Genomic DNA, 15,660 nt, shown 5'->3' with positions numbered 1-15,660 from the left:
TCAAATTCTTCTTCATCATCATTAAACTCGGGTTCTTCCTCTGGATCTTCCTCTGATTCTGTCTCAGAATCAATCTGTATACGTTCAACTACTCGGTCATCATCCTCGGCAGGTGGCAGCATGTGATCAATTGACACTAGGACCACTTGGCGGTGCATGGAAGTAGTCACGGGGTAGTGTGGAGAAATCTCATGATATATTTGCTAAGTCGTCACTCCATCCTCAAGCCAAGATATTCCTTCCCTACTTGGTCGGGCTAGCTTATCTTCTTCATTGATCCAAACATAATATTCTGGAGTGCACCACGAATTCTGACCCATTGGCATCGTGACAAGATCATTCCACTCCTCCTGAAGCCTTCTTATCCTTAGTATCGGGATCTGCCCATGTATTCATCTTCATACAATGTCGTCCTCGTCTAGAGAGGTACATCTTAAATTAACCCGAACTTCATGAGGACTCATAAAGGTGAGTATGGTTGGATGCCCTCTATGGCTGGATGCCCTCAAGTCCTATCAGCTCGATAAAATACTTCTGGGGAGTCCTTATGATTGCTCTTCTGCCCATTCATGACACCTTTCAATTGATCCATTATCCGTTTAAGTTGGTCAACATCTCTCTCTATTTTACATGTCCATGCGGGGAGACCCAATGCATCATTCTCTCGCTCTGACTTCGAATCATGTTGCTAACGCCCACAAAGTAGTCAAATGTGGCCTCTCGCTGAAAGAAATGTTTTATGGCCCATATTTGAAGCAGTAGGTTGCACCACTTGAAGAAATCATACCCTTAGGAACATGAGGACAATGCTCTAAGAAACTCTGCTAATACCATGGGTACCAAAGTGGCTTAGAGGTTGCCCCAGAATATTTCCAAAACCACAGGCAGCAAGTTGATATTGATCCGTCCTCTTCTTCGCAGAAAACCAGCACTCCTAGCAGAGCCAAAGAGAAGGTTATGGGTCGGAGACTTTCCACGTTGCCTGATCACACTGAAATTCTCCCAAGTACCATTCACAGCTTTCATGATGTCCAAACCTGTCGAACAATTGGTGTAGGCTTACCCATCTATCTTCAATATTTCTCAAACCCCGACTGTTCGCCAAACCCAACGCATCAAAAAGCCTGTAGCCAGGCATGGTGACTAGTAGTATCGGCCTCCTCCCTGTAAATGGAAGTTATGTGAAACTGGTAGCTTCTTCAAACGTTGGCACCAAATCACAATCAGCAAACTTGAAAACTACTTTGGCCAGGTCCCAGAACTCTATCACCAAGCGAGTAAGCACCTTATCAGCTAGGATGTTTAGCAAGGCGGTCAGTGCTCCTACGTGTATCCTGATTTCGTCTCCATGCTCTTGGTGGATGTTCTTCCACCATTTATTTTGCTTGTGTGGTGCTCCCATCGCCATATTGATCTCGGGGATGTTTTGGTTGATTTCCATTTCTGAAGAGGGTAGAGAAAACTGTTTGATAAATGTTTGCTTCGGATCTTAAGTGTCTCATCATGATTGGTTCATCATTCCACAAATATCATGTTGTTGGGTACATGACGTGTTGGCATTAGAGTGGCTTTCCTAATTGTGTGTGGATGCCAAGGACCGACCCACCTAAAGTTTATGCAATATGATCTATGTTTACTAGAGTGGAGCGTTTCCTAATTTTGAGCTAGACTGAATACTGCGAGAAGTTATGTTAGTTAACTTGACAAAGCCATTCTCTGAAACTAAAGAATTTTGAAAGAAGGTACGAAGGACCATTGTGTGTGATAGTGTACGAACAAGAATCGACAGGAAATAGTGTGATGACAGTATATATAAAGTTGTATCAGATAGTGATGCTAGCAATAACATTTAAAATAAGCAGATAAGTACATAACGAGCAGGTAAGGCAGGTAAGCATACAATTGCAAATTAAACATAGTAAAAGTAGTGTACAAATAATCCTAAATTCTAAGTCTATCCTAATTCTTCTAAGGTCAGAACCTACGTGTATAGTCCCTAGCAAAGTTGTCATGTTGTTGCACCCTATTTTTCACGAGTCAAAACAAGATTCAACTAGTGGCTTCCTTGTAGATGATAAAAGAGAGTCGCCACTAATATTTAAAAGTGTACTAAGGTACCTATTTAATTACTAAGATCATTTCTCTATTAGTCTGCTAACCGGTTAGATGTTGGGTAACGGTTCTTATTCTTCTAAGAGGAAGGTTTTCGGCACCCCTTAAAATCTATTTGAGGTAGCTCCATAGGACTTAGACTAGGTTTAAAGGATTAGCTGTCTATACTCTACTTAACTAGAGCTAAAAGTATGGTATATTGTATATCTAGTTTAGAACTTATAGCTTAAAATGTACATGTGATTTCGAAAGAGGGTATAGATTTATGAAAAAAGCCTTTAAGAAAATACTCATCTCTTATGATTGAAAGAGTATGTCTATAATGTGTGGTTTTGTAAAACCTTGTGAGATATGGCTAACTTATAAAACATTTTTTCTTTTAAAAAAAATGTGACTATTTGTTTAATCTTTGTAAAGTAAAGCTTGTTTAAAGAAATAGTCTGTAGGCATACCTTAGAAATTAGTTTTCAAACCTCATATTCATTTTGAAGAAAACCACCAGAAAACCTTGGTTTTGCAACATCGTTAGTTCGATTTTCTTTTGTAGAAAAGCTCGATTAAAAGATCAATTTGGATTCCGTTTCTGGTTTTTAAAAAGAGAAGACTGTCATCCTTTGCTAAGGCTATTTTGATTTCCAAAGTCTTTATAACAATTGTTAGTAATAGCATAAGAGATTAATAGTATAAACGATTGACGAATGATAGTTGTCTACTACTAAGTCTAACACTTCTTTTAATCTTATGTCTTTTAGAGCTTGCCTAGATTGTTCACAGGGTTAAATGAGATAAAGTAGAGCACTCAATCAAATATGATAAGTGTTATATACATGTGAGAAATAAGGATAGTAAAGTTTATAAAAGCAGTAGAGGAGAAGAATGGACTCTGGTTTGAGCCTGAAAAGAAAACAGGCCCAGTAGGTAGCGAGAACGGACAACAACAACTTCAGACTCCAATACACGCAGGAATAGGACTATGGCCTGAGTTCTTTGAGAACTTGGCAGGCACAATTGTAATACATGTTCAAGAAAGAAAAATAAGGTCATTAGATATGCTACTCAATGTACATAATTACACATGAAATAAACTAGTATAGGTTTAAGACAAATTATAACAATCAATAGCAATCCAGATTATGAAAACTAGTGTAGAGTCATAGATGGTAAAGTGATTCACAATGAAAGCCTTTGTTTTCATTGAACAATAAACCTAAAATGATTAATAAATGTCAATATATTAGAGGCTAAGTGTAGAATTCCATTCATGGCGAAGGTACTCTTTGGATCCCTGGCACTTCAAAGTTCCCAAGGATCTCGAGGCCCAAGGCAGTGCTTGTTGTGAGGGAGAGTTGATCAACCAAGAACTAAACCCTACTCCTAAATACCCATAACTACTCACTCTTACTGTTCCCTATAGGTTTAGGTGCCAATGAGGCACCCAATGTAGATCCTCATACCACAGTGATACCCTACCATAGGAATATATACATTTCTCATAACAACTATACATAATACCATAGGATCACAAGGCAGCCAATTCACATTGTTGTAACCATAATTCAAATCTAAGTGTATAATTCATTGTGAACACCATAATATGTTGTACATGCTCAAAACATAACTTCAGGCACATACAAGAAAAGGAGCACTAGCAGATTACTTTAGCAACCCAGACACCTGAATCATGTATCTTAAGAGTAGAGAAGGTACATAGTTCAAAGAGAACGTCCACAAGGGACATTTAGCAGGGATCATATCATTACAAACATGAATTGAGTGTTATCAACATGGGACCAGGCTAATAGTGTCACTACATGAGTTTTAGAAAAGGGGCAGGGGTATCATTACATTAAGGATATATTATGCAAATCAAGTATGGGATTTCAGGTATAGTGAAACTTAATTTCATCTCTTTAGCACAACAGATGAAACATCAGAACATAAACACATCTTAATTAAACCTCATAGCTTAAGTTAAGTGTATGGCAATTATCAGAATACACACAAAAGTGATGCAAGAATCCAATTACCCTAGGACATATTTATAAAGTGTGATCAAATAGTCATGAGTTTAATCAGATGTTGAATGACCTTCTAAGAATTAACAAAATCATAGAGGCATGTCAGAAAGAAGAGATTGGTTCAAATGTTATGAACTGGTGTTCCCAAACTAAGGTGCCAGTCTTGTCTTCACTACTAAACAAGTTGATTTTCACTTAAGTCTAGTTTATCAAGTGAATCACTACAAAAATGCAAATAATACCCAAGACAGGTTAGTATAGTAGTCATGGTAGTTCTAATAGAACATTAGGAAGATCTGAAGCTAGCTATTAGGATTGTTTGATAGCTCCTTTAGTTATTTTCGAAGCTTAACAGTAGATATGAGTTATCAGATGTGCAGTGGGATCAACACACAGTTCTAATTTCAACAACTTGAGGAAACTCATGATTCCAGAATCTGTTTATCATCCACATGTCATTAACAAACACACGAAAACAGTCAGCCATATCACAATATCAATAACATCATTTAGTAAAAGATAACAGAATAACTCATCCTTAGAAATTCAAAAAAACAAAAAAGAGTAGGGTTGAGGTTTTACTGACCTTCTTTAGGGCAGCAAACCAAACAAAAGACTTAGTTTAGCCATTTAGAAGTCCAAGACTGAGACTCTAATGAGTGAGTAACTCAGAAACATCAAAGAGAGGAAGCAAAAATCGAGTGAGAACTTAGCCTCAATTAAAAAGATTCTAAACACTATTGTTTTGTGTATTAATTTCTTGAGATTATTAGGTATTGTTAGGTGAGAGCCATTAAGGTTAATATTTATAGTTCCTCAAAGCCTAGGGTTCCGTCAGATTCAAATTGGTGAGTGAAAAGTGGCAAAGATAGATGATGCAAGCAAATCAAGTGAAATCAATGGAACAGAGGTGAAAACAGACATGGTTTTTGCCTGAGTGATGAGAGGTTCGCTATTGAAGATGAAGACCCATCAGGCCAAATCTATAACCCAAAGTTCACTGCGTTTGACCTCTAGGTAATGTTGTCATGATGAAACCTCTGCAAAGCTCCATGCATGCCCTGATTTGAAAGGTCGTAGTAAGAATCAGACAAGTTCAAGTTTCACATTTTGGTATGTGATTTCATAATTGGGGCTTTTGAGATTCCATCGGTGAAATGGAAAGAGAACAACAAGCTTCATAGCTTCGGGACAAAACGAGTGATTCTGTAAGTTTGATTTGAAACAACAAGGAAGAAATTGGGTCAGTGATGTTTTAAACTTAGGGTTTCGGATTTGGGTGTTTTGAATCTAATGATTGAAAGAGGAAAACATCAGTGGGATTCACGGATAGTGAGGTAGAAGAGATGATTTACATTGAAATCTTATGACCTTGCACAAATTTGTGCAAGGTTTGGTGATTGATGTGCTTAGGTGAATGAGAGAAGAGAGAACGAAAGGGGAAAGAGGGGCGGCGGGGTCAAGAGAGAAATGATTTTAGGGTTAGGGGTTTGGGTAGCTGTCTCTTGGGATAAGGTTAGGGGGAAAGATATGGGTCGTTGATCTTTTAGATCGGCGGTCTTGATAATTCTTGGTTTAAACGCTTTTATGAGTAATTTCGGGGGCCGTTGGATTCTTGTGATCCAACGGCTATGATTAAATCTACTGAATGCTTTATATTAAAGAGAAAATGGAGACAAATTCGTAGGCCATTGATCTAAGTAACGGATGGCCCAGATCAGTTGTGCTTCTTTTATGTGTGTCGGAGACGGGTGATGCGGCGTGATCCCACTTGCCAATAAAAGGTGACTGGGATTGCCAAGTTGGAGAGAAAGGGATTGGACCTGGGTCAGATTTGGCTTTGGGCTTGGTAATTTAGGCCAAGATTAATTTAAATGGTAGCCATTTTGAAATTAAGAGATTGCAATTGTAGCCTTTAGCCTTTTAACCCTTTTGACATTAATTTAAATAAACTTAGTTATTTTCAATAAAATTTAGTAAAAAATATAATTATCAAATATACTACTAAATATTTCAATTAATTATTTGTAAAATACCTTGTGTTCTACATTATGAAACTGATTTCGAATTATTAACAAAGTGATCTAATTAATTAGAAATTAAGGAATAATTTATTAAATTAATTATAAGGCCTATGTGACGTATGTAAAAGTTATTTTAATAATCTTAAAATAGTAAGTATGATATATTTTGTGATTATAATTATAATACTTAATTATTAATTGCAAAACTGCTAATGCTTAAATAATTTTGTAAAAATAGGTATTATTGATTGAAAATATTTTTAAAACATTTATTGCAAATTATTAAGTATAAATAAATTAATTTTTAAAGGAAGAGTCAAAATTAGCCGTAAGAAATAATTATGTACACATATATTAGGGGTAGGTCGGGGCCCTGTCTCGACCCAAAACCCCACTGCAAGCGTCGTGATGGCACCTAGTCTCTATGACTAGGTAAGCCGATTACTAACAACGATTAAGCCAATTAATATGAATAGCAAAACAAAAGGCAAAACAAGTCTACGCGGCAATAATCATAACACCTCCCAAGATTAGGTAATATAGAGTCACGAACTCTAGCTGCATACATGGGATGATCTCAAAGATCGAAATACAATATTGTTCAAATGACAAGCTGACAGTACAATATAAGCAAAGGACTACAAGGGACTGTGATGACCAAGCAGCTCTATGATGGTAGGCTATAATCTCGTGTTTTAGTCGCTTATTGCACTCAAATTTACTGCACTTTAATTGAGTTTGAGCTTTAATCGCTAGTGTTCTGCACTAATTGTGTATTTTATGCCTTGTAGGAGGATTCCGAGCAATGTAAATATTATGGCTAATTTGAGTGATTTGGGGCTTTGAAGTCTCAGTAAAATCCCAAGGAATTAAGTCGGGATCGCGTTCGGGGGTCAAGGACCGAGTCTGGATATCAAAAAGCGAGCAAAACAAATTACTCTAAGAATTCACCACAACTGTGGCGAATGGAGCGGCGCGTGGGGCACCGCGGCTGCCCAAAATTAATGTTGCCTGTCTCAACAAGCTCTCTGAATATCCCAACAACCGCCCCACTTGGCGCGTCGCCCCATGCGGTGCGCCTGTGCAATTTTTACAGCGTTATTATCCCAATTCGCGAAGGAAAAGGTATTTTCGTCTGGGCCCGACCCTATTAGCATAAATACATGTAAAACGTTATTTTAAGGACTTTTGACACATCTTAGACCTAAGGAAGCCAATGAGGAGGTGGAGAAGCAAAAGCTCAAGTATTTAATAATTCAATCCTCACTCAAGACAAGGGTTTGGATTGTTTTATGTTTTCCTTTAACTTAAATATTGATATGATGAATTACTCTGAATCCATGGAGTAGCTCTCTTTAGGGTTTGATGGATTTTGTGTATTGATACTTGTTTGTGGATAATTAACTCTAGTTTTATGTATTAAATCATTTTGGATGTTTTAATTGTTGTATTTATATTCACTTGTTCGTGTAATCGAGAGAGGCATAACATGTGATATTGTTGCATTATATTTTGTTGGTTGAAGTCATTAATTCTTCTTAGTAATCGAAAGAGGCTAGTTGAATTGTTGATTAAACTTAGCTAGGAGGATAATCGAGAGAGGTTTTCCAAAAGACCAATCCACTACTAATTCTTGCATATCTTCACGTGCTTAAAATTGGTTTAACTCATGAGGTTGAGACTTAATCGAGAAAGGAGTTTCAACTAATCAATTGAACTAATAACCAAGTGAATTCGAGAGACTCATTTGAACATTAGAATTGTATTATCTAGAGTTAAATCCCAAAAATTTATCTTGCACATATCCTATCAACCTTATCTTCTCCCAATTGATAACTTCCTTTGCTTAATACTTGCGTTGATTTTCATTAGCTAATAGTATAGATTCTTAGTTAATTTTAGTTGTAATAACTGTGGATACGATATTTTAATTTACTATATTCGACTAGCGAGCATATTTTAGTGTGTGTTTTAAGCTCGTCAAATTTAGGCGCCGTTGTCTGGGATTGGCAATCAATAGTGTTTGAAATAGTATGTAGTGCTAATTCAGGATTTTTTCCTTTTTATTTTATTTCATTTTTTCCTATTTACATTTGGTGCTCTTTGACTGTGCATAGGCTACAGGTTAGATTGGTGCATGACTCGATCTTTTGGTAAGGAATTGTAACCATATGAACCAAAAATCGAGAAACAACTGCGACAGTTGAGGAATGAAAGAAATCTCGTCGAGAAAGTAGATAAGGTTGGGCAATCCTCAACCAAGGAAGACATGGCTGGAGATGATGATAATGTTTATTTAGCTGCAAGAGAGGCAGCCCATCAAAGAGATAAAGTTGCACGAGATGCTTAAGTATGAGGAGGAGAGGGCTCGAAGAATGGCTCAGAATCAGCCCATGGGTGCAGACCAGTTCAGAAATATAGCTCCCGGCCAAGGGAGACCACTTGGTGATTATGCTAGACCAGTCTACAACCAAGGCTTATCAAGTGTGAGACCACCTCAAGTTGCAGCCAACAATTTTGAATTGAAGCAAGGGTTGCTCCAAACACTTCAAAATAGTTGCATTTTCAGAGGAAAGATGAACGAAGATCCAAACAATCATCTGATGGGCTTTGAAGAGATAATGAACATCTTTCAATACAATGGTATGTCACAAGATGCAGTTTACCTAAGGGCATTCCCCTTCACACTTAAAGATGATGCAAAGCACTAGCTTCGGAACTTGCCCCAAGGATCGATTAGAACACGGAAGGAGATGACCAGAAAAGTTCTTGCTAAATATTTCTCCTCAGCTAGAACGGGCAAGTTTAGAAGAAAAATCCATAACTTCTGTCAGAATGAGACTGAAACTGTGTTTGAAGCTTGGGAGAGGTTTAAGGAGATAGTGTAAAAGTGTCAACATAGAGGAATTGAACTCTGGATGCAACTCCAGGATTTTTGGGATGGATTGACACCGACTTAACGCAAGACATTGAGCAACGCAGCTAGAGGCCCGTTGTTGAAAAAGACTCTAGAGGAGATAGTCACAATTCTAGATGAGTTGTCTGGGGATGCAAATCAGTGGCTCTCTAAAGTTGCTGAACGAAGAAGAACAATTGGTGTTCACCAGGTAGACGTGAACACATCTGTGCAGGTACAGCTTGATGCCATGTCAAAGTAAATAAGGAATCTAACCTTAGCTTCAATATGTAATGAGCCTCATGCAGCATGTGACATATGTGGAAGAGGACACCCTACTCATAAGTGTCAAGACACTCACTAGACAAAATAACCTATGCAGTATAGAAGTATAAAGCTAATAATGAAAGAAGGAATCAGTCAATGGCAACAAGAATCAATATGTGACATAAACAGTAAAGCAATAAAAACGCCGTGAAAATACTATTGAAACCAAATAAGGAACACAAATGACAACCAATTAATCAAGTTGTTCTAACACAAGTTTCACAACTAAATATACCCGAGATACCTCATCTCATAGTAACAAGTCATGGGTCTCAACCCACCTAAACACATGCTCACATCACCCTGTGCCCATATTTCAAATCACAACCGCACGGACAACTCACGTTCCAATATCTCAATCCGCCCAGCATGATCACATGCTCACATTCACAATCCCCTCAGTGTGATCACAATATCATAATCAAAGTTTTCTCGACATGGTCACAGGCTCGATATCAACATCAAACCAGATAATATAAGAATACATGGGCATGATCAATAAATGTCAAGTTTCATACTCCTGAGCTAGTTTATATAACGACCTGACCGGTCGTTTCGAGAGTATTGGCCCTGAACCCCTAATTATTGCTCCCTCTATTTCATGTTGTGGTTACGTAACTTGCCGGGAGGATTTATTTTTGGTTTCGGAGTGAAATGGGACACATAGTCCCTAAAATGGAAGTTTAAGTCGTAGGAATCAACCGTAGTTTGAATTGTGTGAATACAGCTCCGGAATGGAGTTTTGAAGGTTCCAATAGCTCCGTAGGGTGATTTTGGTCTTAGGAGCATATTCGAATGCTGAATTGGAGGCCCGTAGGTCATTTTAGCGTCTATTGTCGAAAGTTAAAATATTGGATGATTTTTGGAAAGTTTGACCGGGAGTGGACTTTTTAATATCTGGGTCAGATTCTGATTCTGGAAGTTGGAGTAGGTTCGTAATATCAATTATGACTTGTGTGCAAAATTTGAGGTCAATCGAACTTTATTTGATAGGTTTCGACATTGGATGTAGAAGTTTGAAGTTTTAAAGTTCATTAGGCTTGAATCGATGTGCAATTCACATTTTTAGCATTGTTTGATGTGATCTAAAGGCTCGACTAAGTCTGTATGATTTTTTAGGACTGGTTGGTATATTTTTTTGAGGTCTCGGGGGCATTGGGTTGATTCCGGGTGGTTAACGAACAAAATTGGACTTGGAGCAAAGCTGAAGCTTTGTTGTGTCTGGTGCAATCACACCTGCGCATTTTGGGCCGTAGGTACGGTACCGCAGAAGCGGCTTTCAAGCCGCAGAAGTGGAATTGGTACTGCCTATCTGAGCCAACAGATGCGGTCATGGCCTCGCAGAAGCAAGAAGAGGGGGCGCAGAAGCGAAGGGTGCGATGGGGAGTTCCGCACTTGCGGTTGCGCAGATGCGAGGGTGAAGAATGCATAAGCGGAGGCCTAGCTCTAGTGGCTTATAGCAAAAGTGAAATGTTGATTGCTTCTACGACACCGCAAATACGGTTAAGTGTCAGCAGGAGCAGTAAAGCTGGACAGAAAGTTAAATACAAGGGTTCGCGATTTTGGCTTCATTTCAAACATTTTGAGCTCGGGTTTGGCAATTTCTTGAGAGAAATTCTGAGGGATTTCTTGAGGTAAGTCTCTTGTACTTATTTTTGATCAATAATCATATTTCCCCATTTATGTCCCACCTAGATCGTGTGTGTTTAAGGTGGAATTTGGGAGTTTGAGGCTAGGGATTTGGAGAGTTTAATTTGGGGATTTGAGTGGAGATTTGGTGTCAGATTTTGGTAAAAATGATATTGTTGGACTCGTGGTCAAATAGGTATTCTCAATTTGTGACTATTACATGATTTCGAGACGTGGGCTTAGGTCGACTTTTTGGGCCGACTTTTTGATTCTTTGCTAATGTCGTAGTTTTATTATTTAAATTAGTTTGTTGTAGTTATATTTATAGTATGAAATTGTTTTGGCTAGATTCGTGTTGATCGGAGTTGGAAAATTGAGGGAAGGTCATACTACTTGACTGATTTAGCGAGATTTAGGATAAGTGACTTGTCTAACCATGTGTGGGGGAAATCCCCTTAGGATATGGTGCTATTGTAACAATTTTTTATATGTGAGAGCCGTGAACGCGAAGTGTTTACTCGGGAGATCTGCCTGTCTTGCATATTTACTTTGGGACTACGAAGTGTTTACTCGGGAGATCTGCCTGTCTTGCATATTTACTTTGGGACTACGAGGCGTTTACTCGGGAGATACCCCATGTCTTGAATATTTACTTTGGGACTACGAGGTATTTACTCGGGATATCCACATGTCTTGCATATTTACTTTTGGACTACGAGGTGTTTACTCGGGAGATCCCCCCTGTCTTGCATATTTACTTTGGGACTACGAGATGTTTACTCAGGATATCCCCCGTGTCTTACATATTTATGTTGGGCCTATGAGGCATTTACTCAAGAGATCCCCCATGTCTTGCATATTTAATTTGGTACTACGAGGCGTTAACTCGGGAGATCCCCCCCTGTCTTGCATATTTACTTTGGGACTACGAGGCGGTACCTCGGGAGTGCCTCTGTTGTTTACCTCTATTTGTTGTGCTGTTATTTTTTGAAACTTCTCGTTGTTTAAATTCTAAGTCATTTCAAAATATTATTATATCTTCTTCCTTGCCTATATTTTAAACTAATAGGGCCCTGACCTGATCTCGCCACTACTCTACTGAGGTTAGGCTTGACACTTATTGGGCACTGTTGTGGTGTACTCATACTACACTTCTGCATATCTTTTTGTGCAGATCCAGGTTCTTCCCACCATACCAGATACATGTGAGTTGGACCGCATGTGGAGACTTCAAGGTACATTTGCCAGCATCCGCAGACCCTCGGAGTCCCCCTCTATCTTTATTATGTTGTTTTCCCTTATTTTCCTTAGATTTGATGTATAGAGACATTTATTATTTTTTCTTAAAAGCTTGTGACTTATTTCTACCGGGTTTTGGGAGTTGTAATTATTAAATCGCAATTTCTATTTATATATTATGTGTTTAAATTGGAGTTTAGTTTATTATTCTGTTATTCCGCAAATTGTTAGGCTTACCTAGTCTTAAAGACTAGGTTCCATCACGACATTCTACGGAGAGAAATCAGGGTCGTGACAAGTTGACATCAGAGCACTAGGTGTATAGGTGTTATGAGTCACAAGCAGGTTTTGTAGAGTCTTGCGGATCGGTACGGAGATGTTTTTACTTATCTTTGGGAGGCTATGGAACTGTTAGGAAAAGTTTCACTTCCTTGATTCCGTATCATGCTAGATTTTGACTTCGGATTCTAAATTTCTGTCTTTTTATTTTCTCACAAATGGTGAGGACACGTACAACTGGATCGGATGACCAGACGCCCGCGCCCCTGAGATGCATGTCACTGCACCAACCCTCAAAGAGATTCTTGCCTAGTTTCTGAGCATGTTCAGTACCTTGGCTCAAGAAGGATTAATACCACTTGCTCCTGCCACATCTCAGGCCGGGGGAGGAGCACAGACTCCCGTCGCTGGTACCCCAGAGCAATAGGTTTAGGTCGACCAGGTTCTAGAGATCATACTGATACAGCTGGTAGCCCTAGTTCAGCTTGAGGTTAGGGCAACAGCTCCTGAGGAGGAGTAGCTCAGGCTCGAGAGGTACAAGAAGTACCACCCTCCTACTTGTAGTGGCTTGGCGTCAGAGGATGCCCAAGGTTTTCTTGAGGAATCCTACCATATCCTCCGTACTATGGGTGTTGGAGAGACTAGTGGGGTTTCTTTCACTATATTCCAGCTTAGAAAAGTGGCTTATCAGTGGACTCAGTTCACAGATATGTTCTTGAGGGAGTATGTCCCCTAGAGTCTCAGAGATGCTTGGCGCACAGAGTTTGAGTAGTTGCGCCAGGGTTCTAAGACGGTGTTAGAGTATGCGATCTGATTCAGTAATTTGGCCAGGCATGCACCATCCTTGGTGTCTACTGTTCGGGAGCGGGTTCGTCGGTTTTATTGAGGGGCTCAACCCCAGTATCAGATTGAGCATGGACCGAGAGTTGGAGATAGATATTGCATACCAGCATGAAGTAAGGATTTCTAGGAGGTTAGAGTGTATACTAACTCGGGATAGAGAGGAGAGAGAGGCCAAGAGGTCTCGAGAGTCTGGTACTTATAGTGGTACTCGTGCCCCAGCGGTAGCTCATCAGGGTGGGGGTTATATGGGTCACCCTATTCATTCGGCACTTCCAGCCGCCGGTAGTGCTCTAGCCACTACTAGGCCCCAGGATCCTTATTTTGCATAGCCAGTGTTTAGCGTACCTCATGTACGGGGTGCTTTTAGTGGTCAGTCTAGTCGATCAGGCTCGAGCCAGTCACAACAGCCATGTCCTCCGAGAACTTGTTTTGAGTGTAGCGACACTCATCATGTGGTGAGGGATTGCCCTAGATTTAAGAGGGGTACACCTCTAAGGATTTCTCAGGCACCACGTGCTCTACTAGGTCCTCATGCTATGGTTTCAGCACCAGCTACCACCCCACCTGCACTGCCAGCTAGAGTTGGAGGTCGGACAGGTAGAGGTCGCCCTAGAGGGGGAGGCCAGGCCAGATATTATGCCCTTCCTACTATGTTCTTGACAGTTGCATCAGATTTTGTTATCACGGATATTATTTTGGTCTGTCGTAGAGATGCATCAGTCTTATATGATCCAGGCTCCACTTATTCCTATGTATCATTTTATTTTTCCATGTATTTGGGTGTATCCCGCGATTTTCTGAGTATACCTATTTATCTATCTACACACGTAGGTGATTCTATTATTGTTGACCGTGGGTATCGGTCGTGTTTGATTGTTTTTAGTGGTTTTGAGACAAGAGTCGATTTATTATTGCTCAGTCTGGTGGATTTTGATGTTATTTTGGGCATGGACTGGTTGTCGCCCTATCACGCTATCCTTGATTGTCATTCTAAGATGGTGACGTTGGCCATGCCAGGTCTACTGTGGCTAGAGTGGAGAGGTACTTTAGATCGTGTTCCTAGTAGGGTTGTCTTATTTCTTAAAGCTCAGTGAATGGTTGAGAAGGGGTGTTATGCATATCTGGCCTATGTGAGGGATGTTAGTGTTGATACTCCTACCGTCTAGTCTGTTCCGATAGTGAGGGACTATTCAGATGTATTCCCGGCGGATCTTCCAGGCATGACGCCCGATAGGGATATTGACTTTGGCATTGATTTGTTACCGGGCACTCAGCCTATTTCTATTCCACCTTATCGGATGGCCCAGTAGAGTTGAAAAATTTAAAGGAACAATTGCAAGAGTTTTTTGATAAGGGCTTCATTCGGCCCAGTATGACGCCCTGGGGTGCTCCTTTCTTGTTTGTGAAGAAGAATGATGGTCCTATGCGAATATGTATCGATTATCACCAGTTGAACAAGGTTACAGTGAAGAACATGTATCCATTGCCACGTATTGATGATCTATTTGATCAGCTTCAGGGTGCCAGAGTATTCTCTAAGATTGACTTGTATTCAGGCTATCATCAGTTGAAGATTTGGGAGCCAGATAACCTAAAGACTACTTTCAGGACTCGGTATGGTCATTACGAGTTCCTTGTGATGTCTTTTGGGCTAACCAATACCCTCGCAACATTCATGCGCTTGATGAACATCGTATTTTATCCTTATCTTGAATCTTTCGTCATTGTATTTATTGATGACATTCTAATGTACTCCTGGAGTCGGGAGGATCATGAGCAGGACATGAGGACTGTGCTTCAGACCTTAAGAGAGAAGAAGTCATATGCAAAATTTTTGAAGTGTGAATTCTAGCTAGATTCAATGGCATTTTTGGGTCATGCAGTATCGAATGAGGGGATCAAGGTAGAACCGAAGAAGATTGAAGAAGTGCAGAGTTGGCCCAAACAATCCTCAGTTACGGAGATCTGGAGATTTCTTGGCTTGGCGGGGTATTACCGTCGATTTGTAGAGGCTTTCTCATCTACTGCAGCACCTATGACCAGATTGACCCAGAAGGGTACTCCGTTCAGGTGGACCTAGGATTGTGAGGAGAGATTTTAAAAGCTCAAGATTTCTTTGACTACAGCCCCAGTGTTAATGTTGCCTACTAGTTCGGGGTCCTATACGGTGTATTGTGATGCATCGAGCATTGGCCTCGGTGCGGTGTTGATGTATGATAGTAGGGTGATTGCTTACGCATCTAGACAATTGAAGGTGCATGAGAAGAACTATCATGTCCACGACCTTGAGTTA

Source organism: Nicotiana tomentosiformis, chromosome 9, assembly GCF_000390325.3.
Source record: "Nicotiana tomentosiformis chromosome 9, ASM39032v3, whole genome shotgun sequence".
Taxonomy (NCBI): Eukaryota; Viridiplantae; Streptophyta; class Magnoliopsida; order Solanales; family Solanaceae; genus Nicotiana; species Nicotiana tomentosiformis.
The sequence above is the reverse complement of the archived record's forward strand: the minus strand, read 5'-3'. Positions refer to the sequence as shown.